Source organism: Dermochelys coriacea, chromosome 5 (genome assembly GCF_009764565.3).
Source record: "Dermochelys coriacea isolate rDerCor1 chromosome 5, rDerCor1.pri.v4, whole genome shotgun sequence".
Taxonomy (NCBI): domain Eukaryota; kingdom Metazoa; phylum Chordata; order Testudines; family Dermochelyidae; genus Dermochelys; species Dermochelys coriacea.
In genome coordinates this window covers 38947982-38975100 of record NC_050072.1, presented here as the reverse complement: position 1 = coordinate 38975100, position 27119 = coordinate 38947982, and the positions used below count along the sequence as shown (strand labels likewise).

General features: G+C 40.4%; 1 protein-coding gene across 1 annotated transcript in view; it reads left to right on the top strand.

Annotated features, from left to right (window-relative positions):
- PDE4D (phosphodiesterase 4D) overlaps positions 1 to 27119 on the top strand; it is a 1154521-nt gene that overhangs the window by 265242 nt on the left and 862160 nt on the right. The gene's annotated exons all lie outside the window — the stretch shown is intronic.

Genomic DNA, 27119 nt, shown 5'->3' with positions numbered 1-27119 from the left:
TTTAGGAAGATCACCGATGGATTGTAGTTTCCTCAGGAAGTTAGTGGTGTCTCGAAGATAGCTGGGAGTGCTGGTAACATAGGGCCTGAGGAGGGAGTCTACATAGCCAGACAATCCTGCTGTCAGGGTGCCAATGCCTGAGATGATGGGGCATCCAGGATTTCCAGGTTTATGGATTATGGGTAGCAGATAGAATACCCCAGGTCAGGATTCCAGGGGTGTGTCTGTGCGGATTTGTTCTGGTGCTTTTTTACATTCCACACAAAGATGGACTACAAGCTGTCAGGAACAGTATCCCCAATAATGTCACGGCTAACCTGGTGGCTGAACTTTGTGACTTTGTCCTCACCCATAACTATTTCACATCTGGGGACAATGTATACCTTCAAATCAGCGGCACTGCAATGGGTACCCGCATGGCCCCACAGTATGCCAACATTTTTATGGCTGACTTAGAACAACGCTTCCTCAGCTCTCGTCCCCTAATGCCCCTACTCTACTTGCGCTACATTGATGACATCTTCATCATCTAGATCCATGGAAAAGAGGCCCTTGAGGAATTCCACCAAGATTTCAACAATTTCCATCCCACCATCAACCTCAGCCTGGACCAGTCCACACAAGAGATCCACTTCCTGGACACTACGGTGCTAATACGCGATGGCCACATAAACATCACCCTATATCGGAAACCTACTGACCGCTATTCCTACCTACATACCTCTAGCTTTCATCCAGATCACAACACACGATCCATTGTCTACAGCCAAGCTCTACGATATAACCGCCTTTGCTCAAATCCCTCAGACAGAGATAAACACCTACAAGATCTCTATCATGCATTCTTACAACTACAAGACCCACCTGGGGAAGTGAAGAAACAGACTGACAGAGCCAGAAGAGTACCCAGAAGTCACCTACTACAGGACAGGCCCAACAAAGAAAATAACAGAACGCCACTAGCCATCACCTTCAGCCCCCAACTAAAACCTCTCCAACGCATCATCAAGGATCTACAACCTATCCTGAAGGACGACCCATCACTCTCACAGATCTTGGGAGACAGGCCAGTCCTTGCTTACAGACAGCCCCCCAACCTGAAGCAAATACTCACCAGCAACCACACACCACACAACAGAACCACTAACCCAGGAACCTATCCTTGCAACAAAGCCTGTTGCCAACTCTGCCCACATATCTATTCAGGGGACACCATCATAGGGCCTAATCACATCAGCCACACTCTCAGAGGCTCGTTCACCTGCACATCTACCAATGTGATATATGCCATCATGTGCCAGCAATGCCCCTCTGTCATGTACATTGGTCAAACTGGACAGTCTCTACGTAAAAGAATCAATGGACATAAATCAGACATCAAGAATTATAACATTCAAAAACCAGTCGGAGAACACTTCAATCTCTCCGGTCACTCGATTACAGACCTGAGGGTGGCTATCCTTCAACAAAAAAGCTTCAAAAACAGACTCCAGCGAGAGACTGCTGAATTGGAATTAATTTGCAAACTGGATACAATTAACTTAGGCTTGAATAGAGACTGGGAGTGGATGAATCAATACACAAAGTGAAACTATTTCCCCCCCCCCATCCCCCACTGTTTCTCAGACGTTCTTGTTAACTGCTGGAAATGGCCCACCTTGCTTGTCACCATGAAAGGTTTTTCTCCTTCCCCCCTCACCTCCTGCTGGTGATGGCTCATCTTAAGTGATCATTCTCCTTACAGTGTGTATGATAAAATCCATTGTTTCATGTTCTCTGTGTGTGTATATAAATCTCCCCACTGTATTTTCCACCAAATGCATCCGATGAAGTGAGCCGATGAAGTAGCTCACGAAAGCTTATGCTCTAATAAATTTGTTAGTCTCTAAGGTGCCACAAGTACTCCTTTTCTTTTTGCGAATACAGACTAACACGGCTGCTACTCTGAAACCTGACATTTTATAGTACAATATTTAAACTGGTAGCTGTTAACCATAAGGTCTGTTTCTGAAAATGCTATTCAGCCTTATGAACTGTTGGAACATAAAATAAACAAGTCTGCTCTTGAGATGAAGTAATGTAGTGAATTATGGACCACCTTTTCACTTCTAGAGATATTTTAGAAGTGGAAAATATCTTTAATGGTATACTCCGAGTAGCAGCCGTGTTAGTCTGTATCTGCAAAAAGAAAAGGAGTACTTGTGGCACCTTAGAGACTAACAAATTTATTAGAGCATAAGCTTTCGTGAGCTATAGCTCACTTCATCGGATGCACCTCTGTTTTTTCCACCAAATGCATCTGATGAAGTGAGCCGATGAAGTAGCTCACGAAAGCTTATGCTCTAATAAATTTGTTAGTCTCTAAGGTGCCACAAGTACTCCTTTTCTTTTAGCTTAAACTCTGGAGTCTGTTGGTCCACATCATAAAACAAACACACTATTTGGGGCAATTTTCTCATGACTAGCAAGTTTTGCCCAGGAGGGCATAGCACTAGAAGAGATGATATACAGCAGGTCAGTACTGAAGTGTACGGAGAGGCTTGGGGGAAATGCTCACTATATAATACTTGAGTGTAGCTAGTGCTATTAATTTTTAACTTTCACAAGTACGAAGTTCAATCTTCCTAACAACACAAGGCAGTCATAGAAGCTTCTCTCCCACCAGACAAGTTATTTATGGTGTCTCATGAGGCTTGATCGTGTTCTTGACGCTATCCTGCCAGCCCTTCACTTTCCTGCCATAATCCTATTTTGATGTCAGAAAGCTGCAGAAAGTAACACCAGACAAGATGGGCAATTTTACAAAATGTCTCAAAAACTATGAAGAGCACCTGTAGAATCAGACTATGTGAAACTGAAAGGAACACACCATGGACTCACTGGGTAAAAAAATTCTCTCAGTATTTTTATGGTCCCCATCACAGTAGTAGCTTTAGGGCCTCACAAACATTAACACATTTATTATCAAAATACTGATGGAGCTACAGATGTGTTTATTATCTCATATTACAAATGGGGAACTTGAAGCACAGAGAAATTAGGACCCAATCTTTCAAAAGTCGGTGCTTGAAGTTAGGATCCTAAGTTCATGTTTAGGTACCTACATAAATGGTTGGATCCTGAAAGTACCTAAACTAAGCTATCAGCTGCTCACACTAAAGTCAGTGGGAGCTACTGAGTGCTCAGCACTTTTTAATCAGGCCAGTTGTTCAGGAGCTTAAATATAAATTTAGGAATTTAGGTCCCTAACTTCAAGCAGCCACTTGTGAAAATTTTGGTCTAGGTGAGTTGCTTAAGATCACATAGCAAGTCTATGGAAGATCCCATGATTCCAAGTCTGGTAAGAAGAACAAGACCATTCATTACTTAAAAATTTGAAATCCAGTAGAGCTTCATCAGGTGGGTATTTATCTCAAGAAGCTGGTAACCAATTAAAGGAGCATTTCCTTAATGAATCAACAATGGCATATATAAATCTCTTCCACCTAACGTAAAGTAATGTACATACATTAGTTGTGTATTCTTTGTGCAACATTTCCCACCCAATTATGAGAAAAACAGCAGCAGGCAAGAAAACCAACAATGGTGAGGTCATCTGGCACAATTAGCTAGTGGCTAAATGTAGATTAATATAGAAAACTTCAACATTAAGGTCCCAATCTTGCAAGGAGCTTTGTGACTTCAGTGAGACTTTGCGTAGTCACAGAAGTCACCTGCACAAGTCTTTTTGTAGGATTGCAGCTGAAGAAGTTGGATACAATAAACTGCTTGCAGAACATAAATGTATAGTAGGAAGAAACTTGTATGAACGTGTGTATGGTAATAGTGCCTCTGAGGAACATCCATTTCTTGTCAGTATGCTCAAAGAGAACACAGACTGATCTCTACAACACTCTTCTTTTCCTTCACTTGTTTTGACAATGCCCCCAAATAACTGTGTACTCAATTTTGGGTGGAAATGTTTCAATATATATCTCCAAGGTTCACGGATTCAGTTTTGTTCTGGATTCAGAGTGGCAACCATGTTAGTCTGTATCCGTAAAAAGAAAAGGAGTACTTGTGGCACCTAAGAGACTAACAAATTTATTAGAGCATAAGCTTTTGTGAACTACAGCTCACTTCATCGGATGCATACAGTGGAAAATATAGTGGGGAGATTTTATATACACAGAGAACATGAAACAATGGGTATTACCGTACAGACTGTAACAAGAGTGATCAGGAAAGGTGAGCTATTACCAGTAGGAGACTTGGGAGGGGGGCGGAACCTTTTGTAGCGATAATCAAGGTGAGCCATCTCTAGCACTTTACAAGAACAGTAGGAGGGGAAATAAACAATGGGAAATGCTTTTACTTTGTGTAATGACACATCCACTCCCAGTCTTTATTCAAGCCTAAGTTAATTGTATCCAGTTTGCAAATTAATTCCAATTCAGCAGTCTCTCCTTGGAGTCTGTTTTTGAAGTTTTTTTGTTGAAGAATTGACACTTTTAGGTCTGTAATCAAGTGACCAAAGAGACTGAAGTGTTCTCCGACTGGTTTTTGAATGTTATAATTCTTGACATCTGATTTGTGTCCATTTATTCTTTTACGTAGAGACTGTCCAATTTGGCCAATGTTTTCACTGGATTTAATTACGGCTCTTCTAAATAAAAGTCTTCTGAAAGAAGTCCGGGTTGTTATTTATAGACTCTTCATTGTTTTGGTGAACTTTTCAATGAAAATGGATTTGAGAGAGAGACAAATTTGGATATAGTTATGGAGAAAATAGCTTGTAAAACAAATAAGCTTCTCTTACCCCAGGTCACAATTTTATTTAACTGTCCTTTTAAAAATGTTTTTTATTTCTTCTGAGCATAACTCAAGGGTTCCAACTATACACTGGATCACACAACACTAGATTTTGATTAGAAAATAGATACATACATACATAAAGAGTAAATTATTTTTTATTTACTTACAAGTGCAAATTGCTAAATTAACTAATGGTTAAAAATTGAGTGTTTTTATGGAAATTTATTTTCGTATATTAAACAAATCAATGCTTTTTTTCCCAATATACTCTTTCCACATAATATGCTAATAGTGTACAAAATTTCATTTTGAATGTACAGTCATTTTTCAGTAATAGGAATACAAGGATAACAAAAATAAATAAAATATAGACTATTAAAATGTGTGCATACACAACAGATCATGGAATATTTTCTCATAAATAAAACTGTCTGCGATTTTAAAAAACAACATTTCTGCTTAAATGTTCCTTGCATGATTAAATTTAAGCTTGGTGTTTGTTATACTGTATAACCCCTAAAACTTGGGGGATAATAATGAAATGCTGAGATAATTTTAATCTTCTTAAATTAACGATCCTCACAATTAACAAGGAGGAGTAGTTTACAACAAGAAATCATAAATGTACATTTCTGCAATCACTTGCAGGCTGGAAAATCATTTTGTGAGTATGTTACATGCAACATTCAAAGATAAGTGATGACCCTCTTGCAACCTTGGCAGAAAACACATTACCTGCATCAAATCAAGAATTATAATGACTTCAGTTATATAAATACAATGAACTGATTATAAATCAAACATTTTAATTATACTCTCCTTGGAGAATTGCATGTACCCCTTTGTAATGTTCCAACCATTTTGGAACCATCCAGAATACCCCCTGCCCCTCCATGTATCTAAACAGTTGGACCAAGATTTTAAAGGGAGTTGCATGTTCAACTTCCCATAGATTGTTCAGTAACTGCATACAGGAACACTCCCCATGCTTGGAACTTTTTTTTATTCTTTGCCATTAAAAGTTATAGCTCTGTTAAATTAATTTTTGTAGAGTAGATGCAGTTAGTTATGGGTTAGTGTTCAGTGGTGGGTGAAATTCTGGCCATATTGAAGTGGGTAGGAGTTTTGCCATTGATTTCAATAGGAGCAGTATTTCACTCAATGTACATTTTTCTTTGCTGTTGGGCAGTAGTTGGGTGGTACCAGGCTGTCAACTTTCATTATCGAGACAAGATGGATGAGGTATTACCTTTTATTTCATCAACTTCTGTCGGTGAGAGAGACAAGTTTTCAAGCTACACAGAGCTCTCTAATATACTGGGATAAACACTGCATACCGTTTTCATTATCACGGTAGAGAGGTCTGCGAGATCAGTCACCTTGGATGTGTAATTGATGCCACAGGCTTAAGTAAATCACTGGAGAAAGAGAAGGTGGTTCTTTAAGTGCCACCACCAGAGAACGTGTCACAGTTACATTCTTACTTAGGACTGCTTAACTACTATGGTAAATTTCTGCCTAATTTGGTGATGGTATTGGTACCTTTATGTAAGCTCTTAAAAGCAATGAAAAATTGAAATGGATTAAAGAGAGTGTTTGTGCATTTAAGGAAGCAAAGAAACTGTGGACATAAGCCAAAGTTCTTATGCACTTGGATGCTTTGGTACCATTGCAATTGGCTTGTGATGCTTCACTGTATGGAATGGATATAGTTCTTTCCCACCTTTTTTTCCTGAGAAGGAGAAGAACTATACACAAAACTGCTGGAGCTTCTAACTCTAATCTTTAGAATTCAGAAGTTCTGCACCTGTCTGCATGGTAGACATTTTACCTTGTTGACAGATTTTCCATTTTTGGACTGAAAGATGAAATTTCATCATTAGCAGCCGCTTATATGCAGTCATGGGCATTACTACGTTCAACACATTCCTCTAGTAGTACATCCTGTAAAGGGACTCAGCACAGCAATACTGATGGCCTGCCATGCCCAAACTCCCATCAACCCAAAGAAACGTTGAACAAAGTATTCTATCTTAATTTGATGGATAAGTTATGCATCGCTAGCACAAACTTCAACAAAGAAACTGCTAAGAATGATGTGCTTTCTCTTGTGAAGGGAACGGTACTACAATATACAGTATTGGATCACAAGGATCCCCAGATTACATAATTCATGGCATGTCAACGTGAATCATGGTTGTATCTTATGGGGAATGTGAGCGATCTTTCTGAAATCACTGCAATCTCAGGTTTTGGAAGTTCTTCATGAAGATCATTTTGGCATTGGACAGATAAAGGCCATAGCCTGGAATAATCTCCGGCGATCAACAAAGATGTTGAGAGGAAGGTAAAGTGCTGTAGAATGTGTCAACAAATTCATCATGATACTGGCTTGGTTCGTCTACACCCGGGGTTGTGGCCTAATGTATTCTTGTGGACATGTAGTGGACATGTATTCTTGTGGACTTTGCCAGACCTTTAAAAGATGTTGTTTTTGTTCATAGCCAAGACCCATTTGAAATGGCCAGGAGTTTTCAGAATGACTTCTACTAAAGCTACCAAGACCATTGGACATCTACATATTTTATTTAGCCAATATGGTTTACAGTTATAGCTGATGAGTGACAATGGACCTCAATTCTGTGATGAATTTCAGAGGTTCCTAACTTAAAATGGAATTCAGCACGCACACTCTGCTCTTTACCATCCTCCTACAAAGTAGCAGAATGCTTTTTTCAGAGACTTAACATGACTTAAAATAACAAGTCTATTTTGAATAATCAGCAGAAATTGGACAATTTCTTGCTTGTCCACAGGAACACACCACATGCTACTCCCCAGGAGTCATCTGCAACTCTTTTCCTGAAACAATCTTTGCATATTTGTTGGGACCTGCTACATCCTGATATTACCTCATGTGTAGCAAAATCTCCAGCTATGCAAACTGACGAATGCCATCATTCTCTTCAAGTCAGAGACTTAGTGTGGGTTCATAACTATGGCTGTGGAGTGAAATGGGTACCTGGAGAACTTGTAAAATGCATGAGACCTGTTTTATTTGTGGTAAAACTGTCCAGTGACATTTTATGGAAATGACATATGGGCCAGTTCCTAGTTTTGATAACTTACTGGAAGAAACGTTGGTACCAGATGCAGCTGATACCTTACCACTGACTGTTCCTGTTGTTGTTCATTACAGTATTCTCCCAGGAGAGTGCAAAAACCAGTTGTGAGCCTGAACTTATAAATTATTCAGCTAGTGAGTTGCTATTCCAGGGCAGAATAATCCCTTACAATCTGACGGTCTGTGGTGTTCCACCTGCAACTTTTAATTAGATTATATAATGTTTTTTGTTAGCCATGTAAACAATAATGCATATAATGTGAAATCTTTTACAGTAGGGTGGAGGAATGGTGATGTCCTGTCCATTTAAAGGTTTGAACACTGCACCCTCGCCAGTGCAAAGCCTCACTTTTGTGTTTTAGTTTCAGTTTTGCAGCAAGAACAATAAGGGCTACCACAGCAGATAGCAGTGTATCTGTCAACCAGTTACTGATTCATGAGAGGACCTTCTCTCTCACCCCATTGCTACTTAGTTTCCTTAAGAGCCTTTGGTGAGAGACCTTGTCAAAGGCTTTCTGAAAATCCAAGTACACTATATTGATTGGATGACCCTTATCCACATGCTTGTTGACGTGCTAAAAGAATTTTAATAGATTGGTGAGATGTGATAGGACTTGACTTGATGCTCGATCCATTAGTCAATAACATTTAAAATGATTTTTGGTGCTATGCTCTATTTTTGTTACAATTTGCATGGTAGATTTTTAGTATAAATACTTGTGCTAAATGGAAAATCTACTTCTTTTAATTTGCTTTTTGTACTTAATCTCCCCTAGTTTACTTTCTATCATTTATTTGAAATGGGAGGATTTCTCCATCTTCTCACTGAAGCTGATGCTCAGAGGTGTTATGCCAGGTTACACTGTGCCACATGTTATATTATGGTACCTTTCACCTCAAGGAGGATAGATAGTGTTGTCACTGCTGTACTGCCTCAAGGTTTCCTGCCTGGGGTTCTGCTGGCAGAAATTGCTGAGAGGAACTGGATTGGTGCAGCTATGCCTCATTTCTGGCTGCACTACCTGCTTTTTTTTAGGCTGCACTGTCCCATGCTCCATATTGGAGAGGATATTGTGATAGAAGTAAACCTGAGCTGAATCAGACCCAACAGCACATACAACAGTGTGTCACCAAATTTGTATCTGTTTTTCTTTGGACGTTCTATCCAGCCTCAGAGGGAAATGAAATGACATTGACCGTTCTATTTTCTTTTCTGTCACACAGTGTAATCGTGTTTGATGACAGAGGACTCTGTTATCATATCAGTCATCAGTCCCTCAATGTAAGCATGAGTGTAGGTGGGCATAATGTATGTATATTACTGTGACAATGTACAGCCCTTAATTTCAAGGTGCAAAATTGTGATAGTGACTGGCAAGTACTTTATTTTGGTTCTTTGTTGTTAGGCCTGATTCTGATCTCCAACTGGTTTTAAACTGATGTAGTTTTCATTGACTTCAGTGGAGTTAGTCTTCATTTATGCTGGAATGAGATCAGAATCTGACCCATAGCATCCATATTTCACTATACTGCTGTGTCAGAGATCACAGTGTGTGTAATGGCGTATTTACTTAGGAAGAGAATAGGTCAGCAAGTGTGTTAAAATTTTCAGTTGCTCGCTACTCCTGTGAGAGCAAACTTAGGCAGTGTGTTTGGGTTTTGGTTTTTTTTTTTTAAAGGAAAAATCCAGACCCTGGAAAAAAGGCTTTATGAAAACACCAACATTATTATTTACTTCTTTTTATTTATACTATACCCAAAAATCACTCTGGACACTCTGTAGAACAAAAAAAGAACATACAAACTCTTCCCCTAAAAGCTTACAATTTAATCTTCAGCATAATACAATGAATGAGAGTAACAAACTCTGAGAGGGACAAAATACGATGATGTGAGCCTTTCCTCTCCCCTTCTACAATTTTCCTTCTTCTTCCCCTCCTGTCACAGATGGAGAATTTTGTCTCTACTTTCCTCCTCTATCCCCTCTACATGCTGTAGTGACGCCATTCCATTTCCTGGTCTCCCTCTTATTCATTCTCATCCACTACCTTACTTTTCTGCTTAACCTCTCACTTTCCTCTGGCTTTTTCATTCATTGACTGTGCTGTCTACAATTGCTGTCTGGAGCTCCTCTCTTCCAATTCCATCCTAAACCATCTCCAATCTGGCTTTGCCCCCTTGCACTCCAGCTCTTCCCAAAGTCTCCAATGATCTTTTCCTAGACAGATATCTGAACCAATACTCCATCCTCATCCTCTTGGATCAGTCAGCTGCCATTGACACAATCAATCATGCTTTTCTTGAAATCATGTCTTCCTTTGTCTTTGGTGACTTTGTCATCTCATGGTTTTCCTCTCATCTGTCCCTCAGAGGATGCTCCTCATTCCCCCTCTAGTTTTCTGAGGTTGTGTCAGAAACCAAGGGTTTGAATTCCTTCAGCTGGTCCTGGAGCTAGCCAGCCCAGCCCTCAGGCTGGTTAACAAGCCCAGCTGGGCTGCAGCAGAAACAGCTGATTGGCTGCAAGGAGCCAGTAGGCCTGCATTTAAGCTCAGCAGCTGCAGCATATCTCTGGCTGCTCAAAACTTAAGCCCTTAGCTGCAGTCTTTCCATTCCTTGCCTTGTTCTTGCTTTTGTCTCATGCCTGACTTCTGACCCTTGTCTCTGATTCCTGGTTCCTGAGTCCTGGCTCTGACCACTAGGTCAGACTGCCGAAATCCCAGTCCCTGACAGGAAGTTCCACAGGACTCTCTCCTTGGTCCCTTTTTCTTTTCTTTTTTGACTATTTGTTCTGAGTAATCTCATCTGCAGACTCAAATTCAACTGCCATCTCTTTGTTGATGATTCACAGATCCATGCTCCCTGCTCCAAACCCATCTTCAGTTTGAGCTAAAACCTAGGCCTGGCTCTTCATCATCTCCTCTTGGATGTCTGTTAGCTCAAGACCAACATGACTAAAACAGAATTCTCTATCTTTCTCCCACGTCCTTCCTCCCATCTCCTTTTTTGATCATTGTGGACAATACCACCAGCAACATGGCTCCTGATTGGCTCCCTACCTTACATAAACTCAAGGGAGGATCTTGGAAGTGTTCAGGCAACAGTCTGGCTCTCCTGTAGCTGCCATGACCATTCCTGCTCTTGAACTCTTGGCTTCTGCCTCACATCAATTTGGACTTCGCCTCCTGACCTGAACTCTGAAACCTGACTCAGACTCTGGTCATTGGTATCAACCCTGGCCTGGAACTTGACTACAAATGCCACTGCTACTTTCAGCCTCAGGTTCGACCCTGCTCTGATCCTTGGTCCTGACTGCCCTACTCAAGATCCTGACACTTGTGTTCACTTTCAAGGTCCTTCACAGCCTATGCCCACCCTCTCATTCACTATTGTAATGTGAACTCCTGCTCTGATAGGCCCATGATGCCAGCATCCATCACCTAATCATTAAATTTTCAAACAAGCCCCTTCATGTTTTCTCCTATGCTGCTCTTCACCTTTGGAAGAAACTTCCTATAAACATCTGCAAAGCTACCTCCTTTATAGTCCTCCATAAAACTGCTTTGTGGTAATGCTTACAAAAAAACTTGACAACAAATAGGCTGCTGATGTGTGGTGACCACTGCCTATTATGCTGAATATTGTTTAATTGTTTCCTGGTACTCTTCTGTCTGTTTGTTTGTATCCTTTTGTCTTAGATGTAGATTGTAAGGTCTGTGGGGCAGGGACTGTCTTTTTGTTCTGTGTTGACACAGTGTCTAGCACAATGGTGTCCTGGTCCATGACTAGGGCTCCTAGGTGCTATGGTAAAACAAATAACTAACGATAGACAGTCACAAGAGGGAGACACAAAGGAACAGGAGGAAGGGAACACAAGGATTATTATAATATTATGACAATTCCTGGAGGTACCCAGGGTTGTGAGGCACCTAGGGTTGCGAGGCACCTTGCTACCACCTGCCCTTATTGTGAGGAAGCCTTGTCTGTGCTTGCCAGGGGTCAGCTCCCCAACTCCACTGGTAACACAAGCACTCCCCTCTGGGCCTACACAGGCACTTCTCTCTCCAAAGTTAGTGATAGGCACGTTCCAATCCCCTAGCATCTCCCTGGAGTGTCCAGCCCCTGTTCCACTGGATGCTCAGTATTCACATATCTGCTGCTTCCAAAGAAGCGGTACATGCCAGCTTACCAGTTACACTTCAAATCACCACTCTGCTTAACACACAGCACTTAAATGCATTTATAGTGAAAACAACTAAAAGTATATTTAACCGAGTATAGAAATTCAAGTGATAGCAAGTAGAAGTGTTGGAAAATAAATGGTTGCATATAAAATAAAATCATAACATGCATTCTAGAGCCTAGACTTACTTAACTAGATACTTTTATGTCTTATAGAGCAGTGCTCATCCAAAGTTCTTCAAGCACTTTACAGCCAGGTTTGGCTGTGGTCTTCCATTCATGAGACAAGTGATGCTGTCAGCTTGCCTCCTTAGTGAAAGATCCAGGGTGTCTGTTTGCAACCCCAGATATATCAAAAAATCCATTGTCCTTATTCATAAACAGGACACCCTGTGCTGGTTGTTTTTTCCCCTGTTATTTCTTGTACATTTTGCAATATCTTAATCAGCATCTGACTAAGTATGAAAATAAGCATAGCCGGGGGGACACAATGCATGACAACTAGACAGGGAGATAAGTGTGTGTTACCTCCTGCCTGAAAGAAACCTGTCTGAGACATGTCACTTCCTGGTTACCTGTCTTAAGAACATAATTATCAGTATAGACACAACTCCTTAAATATTATCCGTATGTTCATTTGATCATGATTGATGACCAGTGGGCAACTGGCTCTCAGTAGAGATCACACAAGCCAACCTTTGGTGAATTATTATGTGTGTATCTGACCCTTGGGATTCCTATAAAACCCTGTGCACCTGCTGTGCCCTCTACCAGTTGGCACTGGGGTCCCTGGGGCACAAATATGTAATCACTTAAGTTTCTTCTATACACAACTTGGTGGGTTCCATTAAAAAAGTAGTTATATGGTATAGTATGTTTTATGTGAGTAAAATATCAGCATGTGATATATTTTTTTAAAACCCTGAAACCTCTGTAACGTGACCATTTATTCTCTTACAAATTGGTAAACTGAGTTAAATGTTTAAGTCAGATAATGACTCAGTGGCAGTGCTGGGAATACAACCTTTAGAGTGCTGGGGCCCTGACCTTTGCTGTAACTGATGGACCTAAAGCCATCCCAATTACAGTGCTACATACCAGAAAACTGAAAAGCAAATTGAAATAGGGGGGTAAAAGCTTAGAAACAGTCATTGCAATTAAAGTTCTGCAGTGCACAGACTACAGCTCAAAATTCACTTTTGCGAAATATTTGAGTTAATTTCTGAGAACTTTTGCACTAAGGAAGCCTGAACATTGAAATAATTTTAGAACGTGAACATGGAAGGATCACAAGTTCAAACTAAAAGTTGTCTGAAGTCAAATGAATATATGTGTAAAAAATAAAAAGCCACTTTTTGCTTATCTTTCTTGATAACTCAGTTGTAAATATTACTGTATGAGGAAGCTGAAATAATTTTAGAACGTGAACATGGAAGGATCACAAGTTCAAACTAAAAGTTGTCTGAAGTCAAATGAATATATGTGTAAAAAATAAAAAGCCACTTTTTGCTTATCTTTCTTGATAACTCAGTTGTAAATATTACTGTATGGGGAAGCTGACCTGGATTGCTAGGTGAGAAGTAGTTATTTAAAATACAGATTATATATAAAGGTAGCACCTTTACATAAGAATACATTTTACAAAGATGAAATATCCTTAATAATTTAACCTAATATAAAGAGTTAAGAAAAATAGTAGTTTGGAAGGGATATAAATCTTCCATGCTTAAGAGCATCAACCAGCCTCTAGCTCTGGAGGGTTAAAAAGAAATTTCCCTTATGTGTAAATTATTCTATAATTGCACTTTTCTTGGTTCCTTGCACTTTCCTCGAAACCATCTGATAGTGGTTACTCTTGGAAACAGGATACTTAAATAGATGAACCAGTAGTCTGATCCAAAGTAGCAATTAAAGTCTCCATCTGTGGCTGTTTTTATGGCCCCATAGTATCTAAGTGCAGATTTAAGATCCATGTTAGATATTTCAATGTGTAAATAACATTAAGACAGACATCAGTATAATGAATGAGAAATATTATGTGTAGACATAGCCCAGCTCATTGTGGTCACTAGTGCAAATGGTAATGAGACACAGGCGGGAACAACAAGGAATGGCTGGGTGAGGAAATACAGGAAAGGGCAGGTCCAAAGTCATAAGACCATGGAGTTATTTGGCTGGTTATGTGCATATCTTGGTAGTTTTAGCATGCTTATATTCCTATCCTATTTGCATAGTTGTTTTTAAGTCAACTTTGTTGAGTCAAAATTTTTTGTAATGTGGCTCTTATTCCCTTGCCTTCCTGGTTTCATCCCATTTTCTCTTCAGCTTGCCTATTCACTCATTACTGAGTTCCCACCCCCATAGATTTACCCATTAGCTTCCCCCCACCTCAATTGCTCTCCTTTCCAGACCCCTCCCCAACAGTGAATCTCCATTTGAAGATGGTTGGTTGCTATCCTCTGTGAGATGAATTTGGTTGTTTTGTTGCAGAGCCCAGGAAACAGGTGGCTCTCTTAGCAAAATCGATTCTCAAGTGGCACTATTTAACATCTTTGTAATCCTTGAGAGGCTGAGGATGGACTGCTCATGGATAATGTGATCTCTATTGGTTAGGGTTTAGACAACTTGGCAAGGCAGAGTGGCTAAAATTGGACTGCTGCTACCTCTACTGTACCTATTATTTGGGTGCACAGAGGACTCAGCAGCTTTCAGTAGCACTAAAATTCATGCACAATACCATTTTTGAAACTCATTCCACAAAAGTAATTTGAAGATTCCATGTGACTGGTGGGTAACTCACCGTCATATGAAGTGGAAAGGAGTAGGATGGAGGAATTGGAACTTGTATTTAATCAGCTACTACAGTTTTTTCTGTGATGTATCTTGAGAAAGGCACTTTAGGCTGAAATGTTGATATTTTGTGACTGGAGCTTCACTTCCATAAATGTTTCAATTATTTTTAATTCATCAACTTATTTATAGTGCATTGTAACTTTAAATTTGTACTATTGAAAGTATACATGGTTGATAAACTGCTGTTCTTTCTAGGAGCATGTTCCCAATTCATTTTTATGCTCATTTAATTTTGAGTGCTACAGACTTTTAATATTTGCAGTACATTCCTTCTCAAATCCACATTTTCATTTGCTTATGTTCATAGAATCATATAATATCAGGGTTGGAAGGGACCTCAGGAGGTCAACTAGTCCAACCCCCTGCTCAAAGCAGGACCAATCCCTAACTAAATCATCCCAGTCAGGGCATTGTCAAGCCTGACCTTGAAAACCTCTAAGGAAGGAGATTCCACCACCTCTCTAGGTAACCCATTCCAGTGTTTTACCACCCTCCTAGTGAAAAAGTTTTTCCAAATATCCAACCTAAACTTCCCCCACTGCAACTTTGAGACCATTACTCCTTGTTCTGCCATCTGGTATCACTGAGAACAGTCTAGATCCATCCTCTTTTTGGAACCCCCTTTCAGGTAGTCGATAGCAGCTATCAAATCCCCCCTCATTCTTCTCTTCTGCAGACTAAATAATCCCAGTTCCCTCAGCCTCTCCTCATAAATCATGTGCTCCAGCCCCCTAATCGTTTGTGTTGCGCTCCGCTGGACTCTTTCCAGTTTTTCCACATCCTTCTTGTAGTGTGGGGCTCAAAACTGGACACAGTACTCCAGATGAGACCTCACCAATGTTGAATAGAAGGGAATTATCACGTCCCTTGATCTGCTGGCAATGCCCCTTCTTATACAGCCCAAAAGGCTGTTAGCTTTCTTGGCAACAAGGACAAACTGTTGACGCATATCCAGCTTCTCGTCCACTGTAACCCCCCGGTCCTTTTCTGCAGAACTGCTGCCGAGCCATTCGGTCCTTAGACTGTACCAGTGCATGGGATTCTTCCATCCTAAGTGCAGGACTCTGCACTTGTCCTTGTTGAACCTCATCGGATTTCTTTTGGCCCAATCCTCCAATTTGTCTAGGTCCCTCTGGACCCTATCCCTACCCTCCAGCGTATCTACCACTCCTCCCAGTTTAGTGTCATCTGCAAACTTTCTGAGGGTGGAGTCCACGCCATCCTCCAGATCATTAATGAAGATTTTGAACAAATGTTGTGTTGTGTACCCCTGTGACATTGAGAATAGCCCTGCAACCAGGTGCAAGGATTCCCAGGTAAAAAAGGTAGCCTTGTTGTCTGAGTTCTTAAAATTTGTACTGAACGCTTTGTATTTGTAATTTATCATCATTAGCATAAATGATCAATTACTTATACAGTGCCATAGATGTGTGGTTCTTTACAGAAACAATCCATACCCTGAGGAGTTTTAATTCCACAGACCAGATTCAGGCAGGACACGACATGGGTGGGCAAAGGGGCATGGCAAGAACTTCCGACGTGTTTCATGCCTTTGTAGACCCTCTTGGGACACATAGTACCGGCTCCCTTTCACAGCTACCCTGGGCTGCAGTTTTCTGAACAGCTGAGGCTGTTTAGCATATGTTTAATGGAAGCCAAGGCTGGAGAACATTCCTGGAAGAGACTCTACAGTTAATCAAAGGGAAAGTAGCTTTGGGAATAAGATACCGTCCTTTGTTTCTTACAAATACACACACACACACACACACACACACACACACACACACACACACACACACACACACACACACACACACACCTTGCTTGGTATTCGAAAAGTGATTACTACCATGATTTTTTTTGTCACTTTTGTATGACAAGGGGGCAGGGCAGAGGTTGGGTCACTTCCTTTTCCCGGTCAGGCATGCACACCCAGGGACTCCATAAGAGGAATATTGCTCGATGCAGTCAGGTCCTAGGGAATCCAGCCACGAGTCCCAAATTCATCCCTTTTATAGCATCTCATTGCACTGCACGGGATCTTGCCTTAAAAGATGACAGTTTCTGCCCTGAGGAGTTTTCATTCTAAACTAGACAAACACAGCAAATAATGCAGTAGACAAAGGTGGGGGAAGAGAGGGGTTTACAATACATGAAGATTTTGATTTGGTTTTATTAGGCATACTTGTGGGGCTGATGTAATTCTTGCTAATAAGATTGGACATGAAAGCCATATTAGATCAATTAAGTGAATAAAATGTATCTGGACTATTTTAAAATGCAATAAATATAAGTGTAGAAGCAACACCAAGAAGAGATACGAATCTATAACTGAAGTTACGCTTCAGCAATTGTTAAATTTCAAGGTACTATTTTAACCAGTATTTTGAAGATATTTCAGGGTTATTTTAATCCATCCAGCTGGTAGCTAAAAGCAGCAGGGCTTGTTCTTTAGTGCTGTCTCGCTGCTTGGTCAAACCTGAAAGCTCTAAGATTTTTCTCTTCATCAGTACATAAATGCAGTTGGATATAACTCTCAGACAGCAATCATAATACCCTATGCAGAATGACTAGATGCAAACTGTCATTCTCCCAACCCCACACAAAAAGTTTTAGTATAGAAAGCTCCTACATTTTCAAAGATCAGCTCAGTGATTTAGATACTTTTTACTGTGTGTATTGCATGCTTGGAGAGTTGTAAAAAGGAATACAAAACTATTGAAGATAGTTAAGTCCCAGGCAGACTGCAAAGAGCTACAAAAGGATCTCTCAAAACTGGGTGACTGGATAACAAAATAGCAGATGAAATTCAATGTTGATAAATGCAAAGTAATGCACATTGGAAAACATAATCCCAACTATACATATAAAATGATGGGACCTAAATTAGCAGTTACCACTCAAGAAAGAGATCTTGGAGTTATTGTGGAATAGTTCTCTGAAACATCCACCCAATGTGCAGCAGCAGTCAAAAAAGTGAACAGAACAGAATGTTGGGCATCATTAAGAAAGGGATGGATAATAAGACAGAAAATATCATATTTCCTCTATATAAATCCATAGTACACTCACACCTTGAATACTGCGTGCAGATGTGGTTGCCCCATCTCAAAAAAGATGTATTGGAATTGGATAAGGTTCAGAAAAGAGCACCAAAAATGATTAGGGGTATGGAATGGCTGCCATATGAGGGGAGAATAATAAGACTGAGACTTGTCAGCTTGGAAAAGAGACAACTAAGGGGGGATATGATAGAGGTCTATAAAATCATGACTGCTGTGGAGAAAGTAAATAAGGAAGTGTTCTTTACTCCTTCTCATAACACAAGAACTAGGGGTCACCAAATGAAATTAATAGGCAGCAGGTTTTAAACAAAAAAAAGGAGGTATTTTTTCAGACAACGCACAGTCAATCTGTGGAATTCCTTGCCAGAGGATGTTGTGAAGTCCAAGACCATAACAGGGTTCAAAAAAGAACTAGATAAATTCATGGAGGATAGGTCCATCAATGGCTATTAGCCAGGATGGGAAGGGACGGTGTCCCTAGCCTCTGTTTGCCAGAAGCTGGGAATAGGCGCCAAGGAATGGATCACTTGATGGTTACCTGTTCTGTTCATTTCCTCTGGGGCATTTGGCATTGGACACTGTCGGAAGTCTTTGGTCTTACCTAGTATGGTCATTCTTATGTCTAAAAAGACCTGGTATACTTAGAGGATTGGTAGTAGGATAAACAAATTTTCACCTATAATTTACTGGTATGCATTTAGTCCAGTTAGCTTGACTGGAAAAGTCATTATTGTGTGATAGGAGCTGGCCTATGTGAAATTAACTGAATTGGTGGTCCAGGCCCAGTGTTATGTGAGCAGCTGTCTGCATAACAGGACTTAGAAAGGTGAGAAATCACTATCATTTCCATTTTAGAGGTGGGAAAACTGAAGCACAATGAGTTGAGGAGCTGGGAATAGAATTGAGGTCTGACTCCCTGTCATATTCCTTGTCCACTAGACCAGTTTGCCTTCCATGCACCCACAAACCATCAATTCTTACTTGATCAGCTGGTCTTTTAGATGAATGGGTAGGAGAGACAATAGACCTAATCCCTGGAGAGATCCGGTGGCCTGCTACTTCACTCTCTAGAATACATAAAGTGATAGAAAACTGAGAACTTTCCCCCCCGCTTGTGAATTGAGTGTGTCTAGGCAAGGTGAAAGAGGAGAGGAAAGTGAAAGTACAGGGAGAGTAGTACAGAGCTATGAAGATTGAGTTGGAGCTTGAAACACACTACCTTAAAATAACAGCATCATAAAAAAAATTTTAAAAGGCAAAATTTAAATGCAAGATAACACACTGTGTAGCAATGGAATCCAGTTCTCTTTGGGTTTCTAAGTCTGAAATTTTTAGCTGTTGCATTTACTATAGAAATATAATATGAGTGTTGGTGGACTGCTTCAATTTGTTCAGTTCCTAAAGTGAAAAAATACCCTTCAGAGATATCACAGTAAGCATCAGATTATCAGAAATGTATATTGAAATTTACAAGTACATGAACTGCATTATTGATTTAGTTATCTTGGAAGGGTATGACTGAAAAATTAATATGAGTGCTATTGCTGTAAGGAGAAGCATACTGCTACTAACATAATGTAGGCAAAGTTAAAATAATTTGTTGCGGTATTTACAGAAGGGTCATGTCCTAATGGATTACTGATCTGCAGTGGTACCTCTCTGTTTCTAAGGATGATAGCTACTTAACTTGAACAAAAAACATTTATTTTGATGCTTCATCTTTGAACTGGTGCTAATAACCTCGGTTGGGAAGGATATATCTATTGATATGAGTACTAAGACTGCTGTTCTTTCTAGGAAGATGACCAGTATCCTTAATACAATATATTCATAGAAATGTTTTATTTCCATTGTTCTATTTTGATTTAAGGTTATAGTCGAGGATCTGAGGTGAGATTCTGTGCTGCACCTCTTGCACTGCCTGGTGGTGTTTCCTGTTCCCAGAATGCCACCTACACACCAGCATGTGTGTGTCCTCAGTGGACAGATATGGCTGACTTCTGTACTGCCTGCACCAAGAGAATCCTTCGCAAGATGGATACAGAACTTTCAATAAAACAACACCTAATGCAACTAACTTTGTCACTGGCTGAGCACCCCTCTTGGCTTCTCACCTGATTGCTGTGAGGGGAATCCAAACCTCTGGATTCCTGGGTATTTCAAGCTTCCCTAGCTCTCAACAGGCTGCAGCACAATTTCCTCCTTTGGCCTCTCTGGCATATTTCCTGACTCTGTCTCTTAGCCGTTCACACCAATGAAGCACTACAATCCACTTGTTTAGAGCTGGTCCAGAGCTGGCTCCCAGTACCCCAATAGCTTAAATACACGTTCTTCCAGAACTCCACCCCAAAGGTGTGAGCCTTTTGGTTTACCTCTCTGCCTGGAGTCCAACACATTTCTTACTCTTTACTTAATCACATAAGAAATACACAGATCTTTACAAAAATGATGACTCCTACACACACTTCCCCTCACTCTAGTTCACCCTTTCTTTGGAAGTCCTTGGGGGCCAGCTGTGTTCAGCCAGGTAGGGTCCTTCCCTGCCCCACGTCTCCTGCAGCAGCTTCTCCCCTCTTAAGCTAGTGAAAGAATGACTGAAGAGAGGCAGCATTAGACCAGCTCATGCCTTGTATAACCTATCCAGTCCTGGATCAGCCTCCCCTGGGAATCCCAAGCCCCAATCAGTTGACTTTGTTGCTAGGTGACCTCACCCCTGATAAATCAGTTCTTTTGACTGGGAGTCAGTCTTTTGTCTGGAGCAATTGTCAGTGGTCAGGCACTTAAGTTAACAGCCTTCTTTTCTTATCCCTTTGCCACCAGTCTTTGGAATTCTAGTCCAACATGAAGGTAAATGGGCAACAAAGAAGGTGAAGAACCCAACATTCAGAATGGAGTCTGCAGTCTGATTAAAGATAGTTACAGTTAATCTCACACAAATTTCATAAATTGTACAGACATATTCCCCAAATGGTCACCACTTAACAAATGCTTTGTATCGCTTGTATGCTAGGAGGGCTCTGTTTTCTAATGTAAATAGCAGAGATAACCATGACTCCTATAAATTCTGCCAGCAAAGTTGTCCTTGGTCAGCATCATTTGTGTATATTAAAAAAATAGTGGGGAGAGGGATGGAGAGGGGAAGGTGGTTGATAGGGATGGGGAAGGGATATTTTTGAAATACACAACCAGAAAAGGAAGATCAGCAGAAACAAAGGACTCTGAGAGACGTGGAGGGAAATAATAAGAATAGAAATGGCTTGATGCTACTGCCTCAAGTGGAATGCATCTGACAAGTGTTTCAATTAGTAAAAAGAGACTCATTAAATGAAATGTATAGTTGAGAATAGTCTTATGGAAGTGAAGACTAGTAGCCAAAGAAAACAAAATATTTCTAATGAAATTGGTTGTGAAATAGATCATATGTAGATTTGTTTAATTTTAGCTAAGGAAAAGAAACTAAAAACTGTACTGCATTGTTCACATTGTGTATCATAACTTGCAGTTTAAACCATGTAATGAATTACTACTTACTGATTATTTTGCATGATTATATAGCTTCTGTTGTGAAAGCAACTAGATATTTATACATTTACTTAAATGAGCATGCACAAAATTACTTAATTTTAGTCATGATAAAATCATACTATCAAGCTATTGCAATTATCACAATTTTTACATACATAATTGAAGGATGAATTCATGTAGGCTCAGTAGGATAGAGTCCCAATTAAAAAAATTAACCAAGAACTAATGAGGATGTTAACATGGACTGACTGGTGTCTGTCTCCAAGGCTACGTCTGCACTATGAACTAGGGATGTGATTCCAAGCTCAGATACACATGCGCACTAGCTCGATGAAAGTAGTGTGGGCAGAAGTGACATAATTTAGCTGTGCTAAGTGCATACGTCAAGTGGGTTTTTACTTGGCATGGCTAAGCCATGCTGCCACTGTCCATGCTACTGCAGTACGCTCCTATTTATACACATGTTAAATCTCTTCGAGCTAGTGCAAATACATGTATGCAAGTTGGGAGTCACACCCCTAGCTCACAGTGTAGATGTAGACTTGGGTACAAAAGGCTTGGGTACAAAAGTATATCCCTGAGGTTGTAAAGGGCATGGTGCTGGATGACACACATATATCCATAACCTTGTAAATCAAAGAGAGAACCCAGGAACCCACAATTAAAACCTTTTATAATTTGGCCAGGTTGAGATTTGGAAAAGTTTGAGACATTCTGTGATGTTATGTCTGGAGATCAATAAAAGGAGTCATAAAAATTAAATCATTATATTGAATCTGACACTCTCATGCTGTGCCATACTCCTATCTCCCTTCTAATAAACTATTAATCTTTTTAAAAGGTTTGAATAAATACATAACAAGCTTGTGTTCTTGTCCCTCTCATTTAGATTTTGATATGGCATTTTGAATATTTTTGCTTTACATTGAAAGTAGAAGCTCACACACTTATGCTGAAGTTTAGTAACCAGATCAAGATAGAATTCTGGTTGATGGGAATGTTGTCTAGAGTTTAGATCAGCAGATCAGATGTTGGGACTCCATGTTCTGGGTGGCAGTAATGAACTCAAAGGATGAAACAGAACTTCAAATCAAACAAAAATACTGATCTAATTCCAACACGTGGATAGCTGGAAAAAAGGAAGCATGCTCTTATATCAGTATCTTGTGTGCTTTTACTTCTTTATCTCTTATCTCCTTCATCCATAAAGTGCCATACAGTTATGATGCTATAGAAAATAGTAACACAGGGACTACCATCTGGTGTTTGAACAATGGTCTCTCTAGTTCAGAATTCTGTCTCCAGTACCAGATACTTCAGAGGTAGGTGCAAGAAACTTTGAAATGGACAGTTACAGATTAGTCTGTCAAGAGGGAAAGTTTGTTTCCCTCCTACCGCCCCCCCAACTCAGATCCTTTCATAAGAGGTGGATTATCCCTGAAGTATGAGGATTTATAACCTAACAACCTTTAATAGTTTTTTTTCTGACTTTACTATGGATATTCTCCATCATCCATATCGTTGCTCAATATTTTTAAAAATCCTATTAAGCTCTTGACCTTAATGTTATCTTGTGGCTAACAGTACAATGTGTAATAAAGTATCATCATTCCAGTTTTATATTTGCTACCTTTTAAAATTTCATTGACTGACTGTCCTTTTATTCTTGTATTATGAGAAAAGATAAGTAGGCATGCCTGATATAACTTCTCTAGACCACTCACTAGTCTGTATCTTTTTATCATATTGCTTATGTTTCTCCTGTCCAAAATAAATTAATAGACTCATAGCATATCAGGGTTGGAAGGGACCTCAGGAGGTCATTTAGTCCAACCTCCTGCTCAAAACAGGACCAATCCCCAACTAAATCATCCCAGCCAGGGTTTTGTCAAGCCTGACCTTAAAACTTCCTAAGGAAGGAGATTCCATCACCTCCCTAGTGACCCAACCTGTTCAGTCATTGCATAATAAAGCTTTTTCATGCTTGTAATCATTCTTGTCACCTGTTTCTGGACAGGCTGTATATCTACAACACCATTTTTGATACAAAGTAACCAGAACCAAACCCAGTATTTCAGGGCTGGGGGTGGGGAGGGGCATACCATTGATGTATATAATGATGGTATAATATATTTGGTATATTTTCATTCACTCCTTATGAATCCAAACTTCTTGTCAGCTGTTTTTGACCACTGCTGCTTGCTGAGTAGAGGTTTCTATGCTGCTGTTGCTCAGAGTTGATAAAGTGTTCTTCCTGACTAGATGCATTTATTTGAGAACCTAGTAAGGCAAATATTCAATTATTCCTTCCAATGTGCATTAGCTTACATTTGGCACTGCAGAATTCAGTTTGCAACTGTGTTGTCCATTCACCTAATTTAGTTAGGTCTCTCGGAAATTATTATATGTTATATTATTTGAACCACCTTGGGAAATTGTGGAAGATAAAAAAACTAAAACCAATGAAAAGGCATTCTTCTTTTTGAGTGCTTCTACATGCATTCCAGCGCATGAACCCCATTTGCTTGAGATTTATAGATTTCAAGGCTAGAAGGGAACTTTATGATCATCTAGTCAGATTTCCTGTTAACACATAGAATTTCCCCAAAATAATTCCTAAACAATATTTTTTGGAAAAACATACAATCTTGATGTAAAAATTGTCAGTGATAGAGAATCCACCACAAGCCTTGGTAATTTGTTCCAATGGTTAATTACCCTCAGTGTTAACATGTGTGCTTTATTTCTATTCCAAATTTGTCATGCTTATATTTCTAGCAACTGGATCATGTTATACCTCTCTACTAAATTGAAGAGCCCATTATTTGTGCTTGTAAATACTTAGGCTATATCTACACCACAGACCTTACAGTGGAACAGCTGTATCGCTGCAGCTGCGCCACTGTAAGGTGTCACATATAGCTGCTCTATGCTGCAGGGAGAGAGCTCTCCTGCTGGCATAATTAAACCAAGCATCTCCTGCCAACATAGCACTGTCCACACCCGCGCTTTTGTTGGTGAAACTTATGTCAGTCAGGGGTGTTTTTTCACACTCCTGACGGACGAAAGTATTACTGACAAAAGAGCTAGTGTAGACAAAGCCTAATAGACTGTAATCAAGTCACCTCTTAATCTCCTCTTTCTTAAGCTAAATAGCTTGAGATCTTTGAGTCTATCATTATGAGGCAGGTTTTTTAATACTTTAATAATTCTCATGGCTCTTCTCTGAACCCTCTCCAATTTATCAAATCCTTCTTGAATTATGGGCCCCAGAAATGGACATGGTATTTCAGCAATGGCTGCACCAGTGCTAAATACAGAGGTAAAATAACATCTCTACAATTGCTTGAGATTCCCCTGTTTGTGTATTCACATTAGCTCTTTTGGCCACAGCGTCATATTGGGAGCTCATGTTCAGCTGATTATCCACTATGACCACACACTTCTTTGTTTTGAGTCACTGCGTGCCAGAATAGATTCCCCCCTTGTGTAAGTATGGCCTACATTCTTTGTTCCTAGGAGTATACATTTACATTTGGCTGTATTCAACCAAATATTATTTGCTTGTGCCTGATTCACCAAGCAATCTTGATTGTTCGGAATCAGTGAGCTGCCCTCTTCATTACTTACCATACCCCTAATTTTTGTGTCATCTGCAAACTTGAGATGTGTATCTTTTGGACAGCAGTGACCATTGGAGCTGCTCCTATGCCGTGTGCACCACTGTCCCTTAGTTCCTTCTTATTGCCTTAATTAGACTTACCTATTTGTATATATTTCTCAGCTTATTGCATCTAGTGTTAGGTTAGCTGTTATTTTAGGAGTTTTAGGAATTTTTAAAATATTTTTGTCTTTTGTACCTGGTACCAGATTTCAGCCCATATGTCTGAAGCCAAGTCTCTGGGTTTTAAATATTGTCTCTCTTGTAAAGCAGCTATGCTCTTTAACTATGGGCACTCAAGGAGTCTGTTTTTGCTTCAGGCTGGGGCATATCCATGAAAATGTTCATCAGTGATTGAGTCTCCAAATGAAGACGGAAGGTAAAGGAAGCTGGTCCTAAACTCTTTCTACTTGACAAGGTCTTTCCTCTCTGATCCAGGTAAACAGGATGCTTCTGGAACTGTGCAGTCTTTATCTAAAAGTACTCCAGTGAGCTCTGGCTCTGCTGCCAGGTCCAAGGCTCAGTTCTCTAAAAAGCCCTCCTCAGTGATGCTTGCACTCAAGTCCTCATCTACAGAGAGGGGTAGGAGAGAGCATTGCTCTGCTAAAGGTAACCTTCCAGGTACTTAGAAGGAGTAAGAAGGAGAAATAGCCTAACTTTACCTCCTAGCCTATATCTGGGAGAGCCTTCATCTGGTTTTGAATATTTTCACACACATCCAATTCCTGACTCTCTGGTTGTGACAGCCGCCCAGGAGAGATGAAGACAGCAAGGAAAAAGATCCTTAAGGCCTGGAGCTACTCCCCTGCCTGATTCCAGCTCAGGACTGCCCATTATCATACATTGTCTAAGTATGATTATCTTAAATGACAGAAGATGTCTGAGCTAGCAGAGAAGCTTCATCAGTAACCTAGGGAAGAGCTCAAATCTTGAGTTTCCGAAGGCCAACTAGGTGCATGAGCCTCCCTTCAGGCTCCAATTGATGCCTCCAAGGTTGTAGCAAGATCAGTGGCAATTTGTGCTCTTCTGAGAAGAGTATCATGTTTGCAAGCCTTGGGATCCCCCAAGAGGTACAGATAATAGAGGATCTCCCCTTCAAGGGCACTGATCTGCTCAAGATTCAGGGTTTATGAGTTAACCTGCATATAATAAAGGTCAGTTGAAGACTCCATTATTCATAGCCTCTTTCAAAAGTCAGGCAGGCAGGCATAGACCTAGAGGCAAAGAGTTCCTGGGTGGTGTTCAATCCTGGCTTTGCCCCAGGTCCCATCCCCACTCAACGCCTTTCCCAAGCTCCCACCCTGCCTCTTCCTGCCCCTGCTCCTACCCCTCCCCACCATGCCTACTGCATGCTGCTGAACAGCTGATCATAGCAGGCACTGGGATGGAGGGGGAGGAGCTGTTGGTGGGGCCTGCTGGCAGGGCGGGGGAGGGCCTGATCCGTGGAGCTACTGGTAGGTGCAGAGCACCCACTATTTTTTTTCCATGGGCGCTCCTAGGTGCATAGACCTATTTGCCACAGAGACAAGCAGAAATTTTCCAAGTTTTTGCTCTGGGTGTGTTTGTGTCTGTGCTCCACTTCAGTCAGATGCATGTCTCATACTTTGGACTCTGGGGATACTGTATGCCTACCTGTCAATCCCTCTAATACGAAGGGATTTGAGGAATCTCAGGCACAATGTGTCAATGATCCTAGTAGCCTCAACTTGACCCAGGAAATTCTGGAACCCAGGCCTGATGAAATGTTCTACTCAATCACTGATAATATTGCCTCTGCTTCCAGACATAATTTTGCAAACAGACAAATTTCTCCAACCAGACCCAACTTCATTACAGCTCTCAATATGGATGTTGCCTGGTTGACCAACATTGAACAAAACTGTTCTAAGGATGTTCAGAATATTCTAGTCCAAAGCAG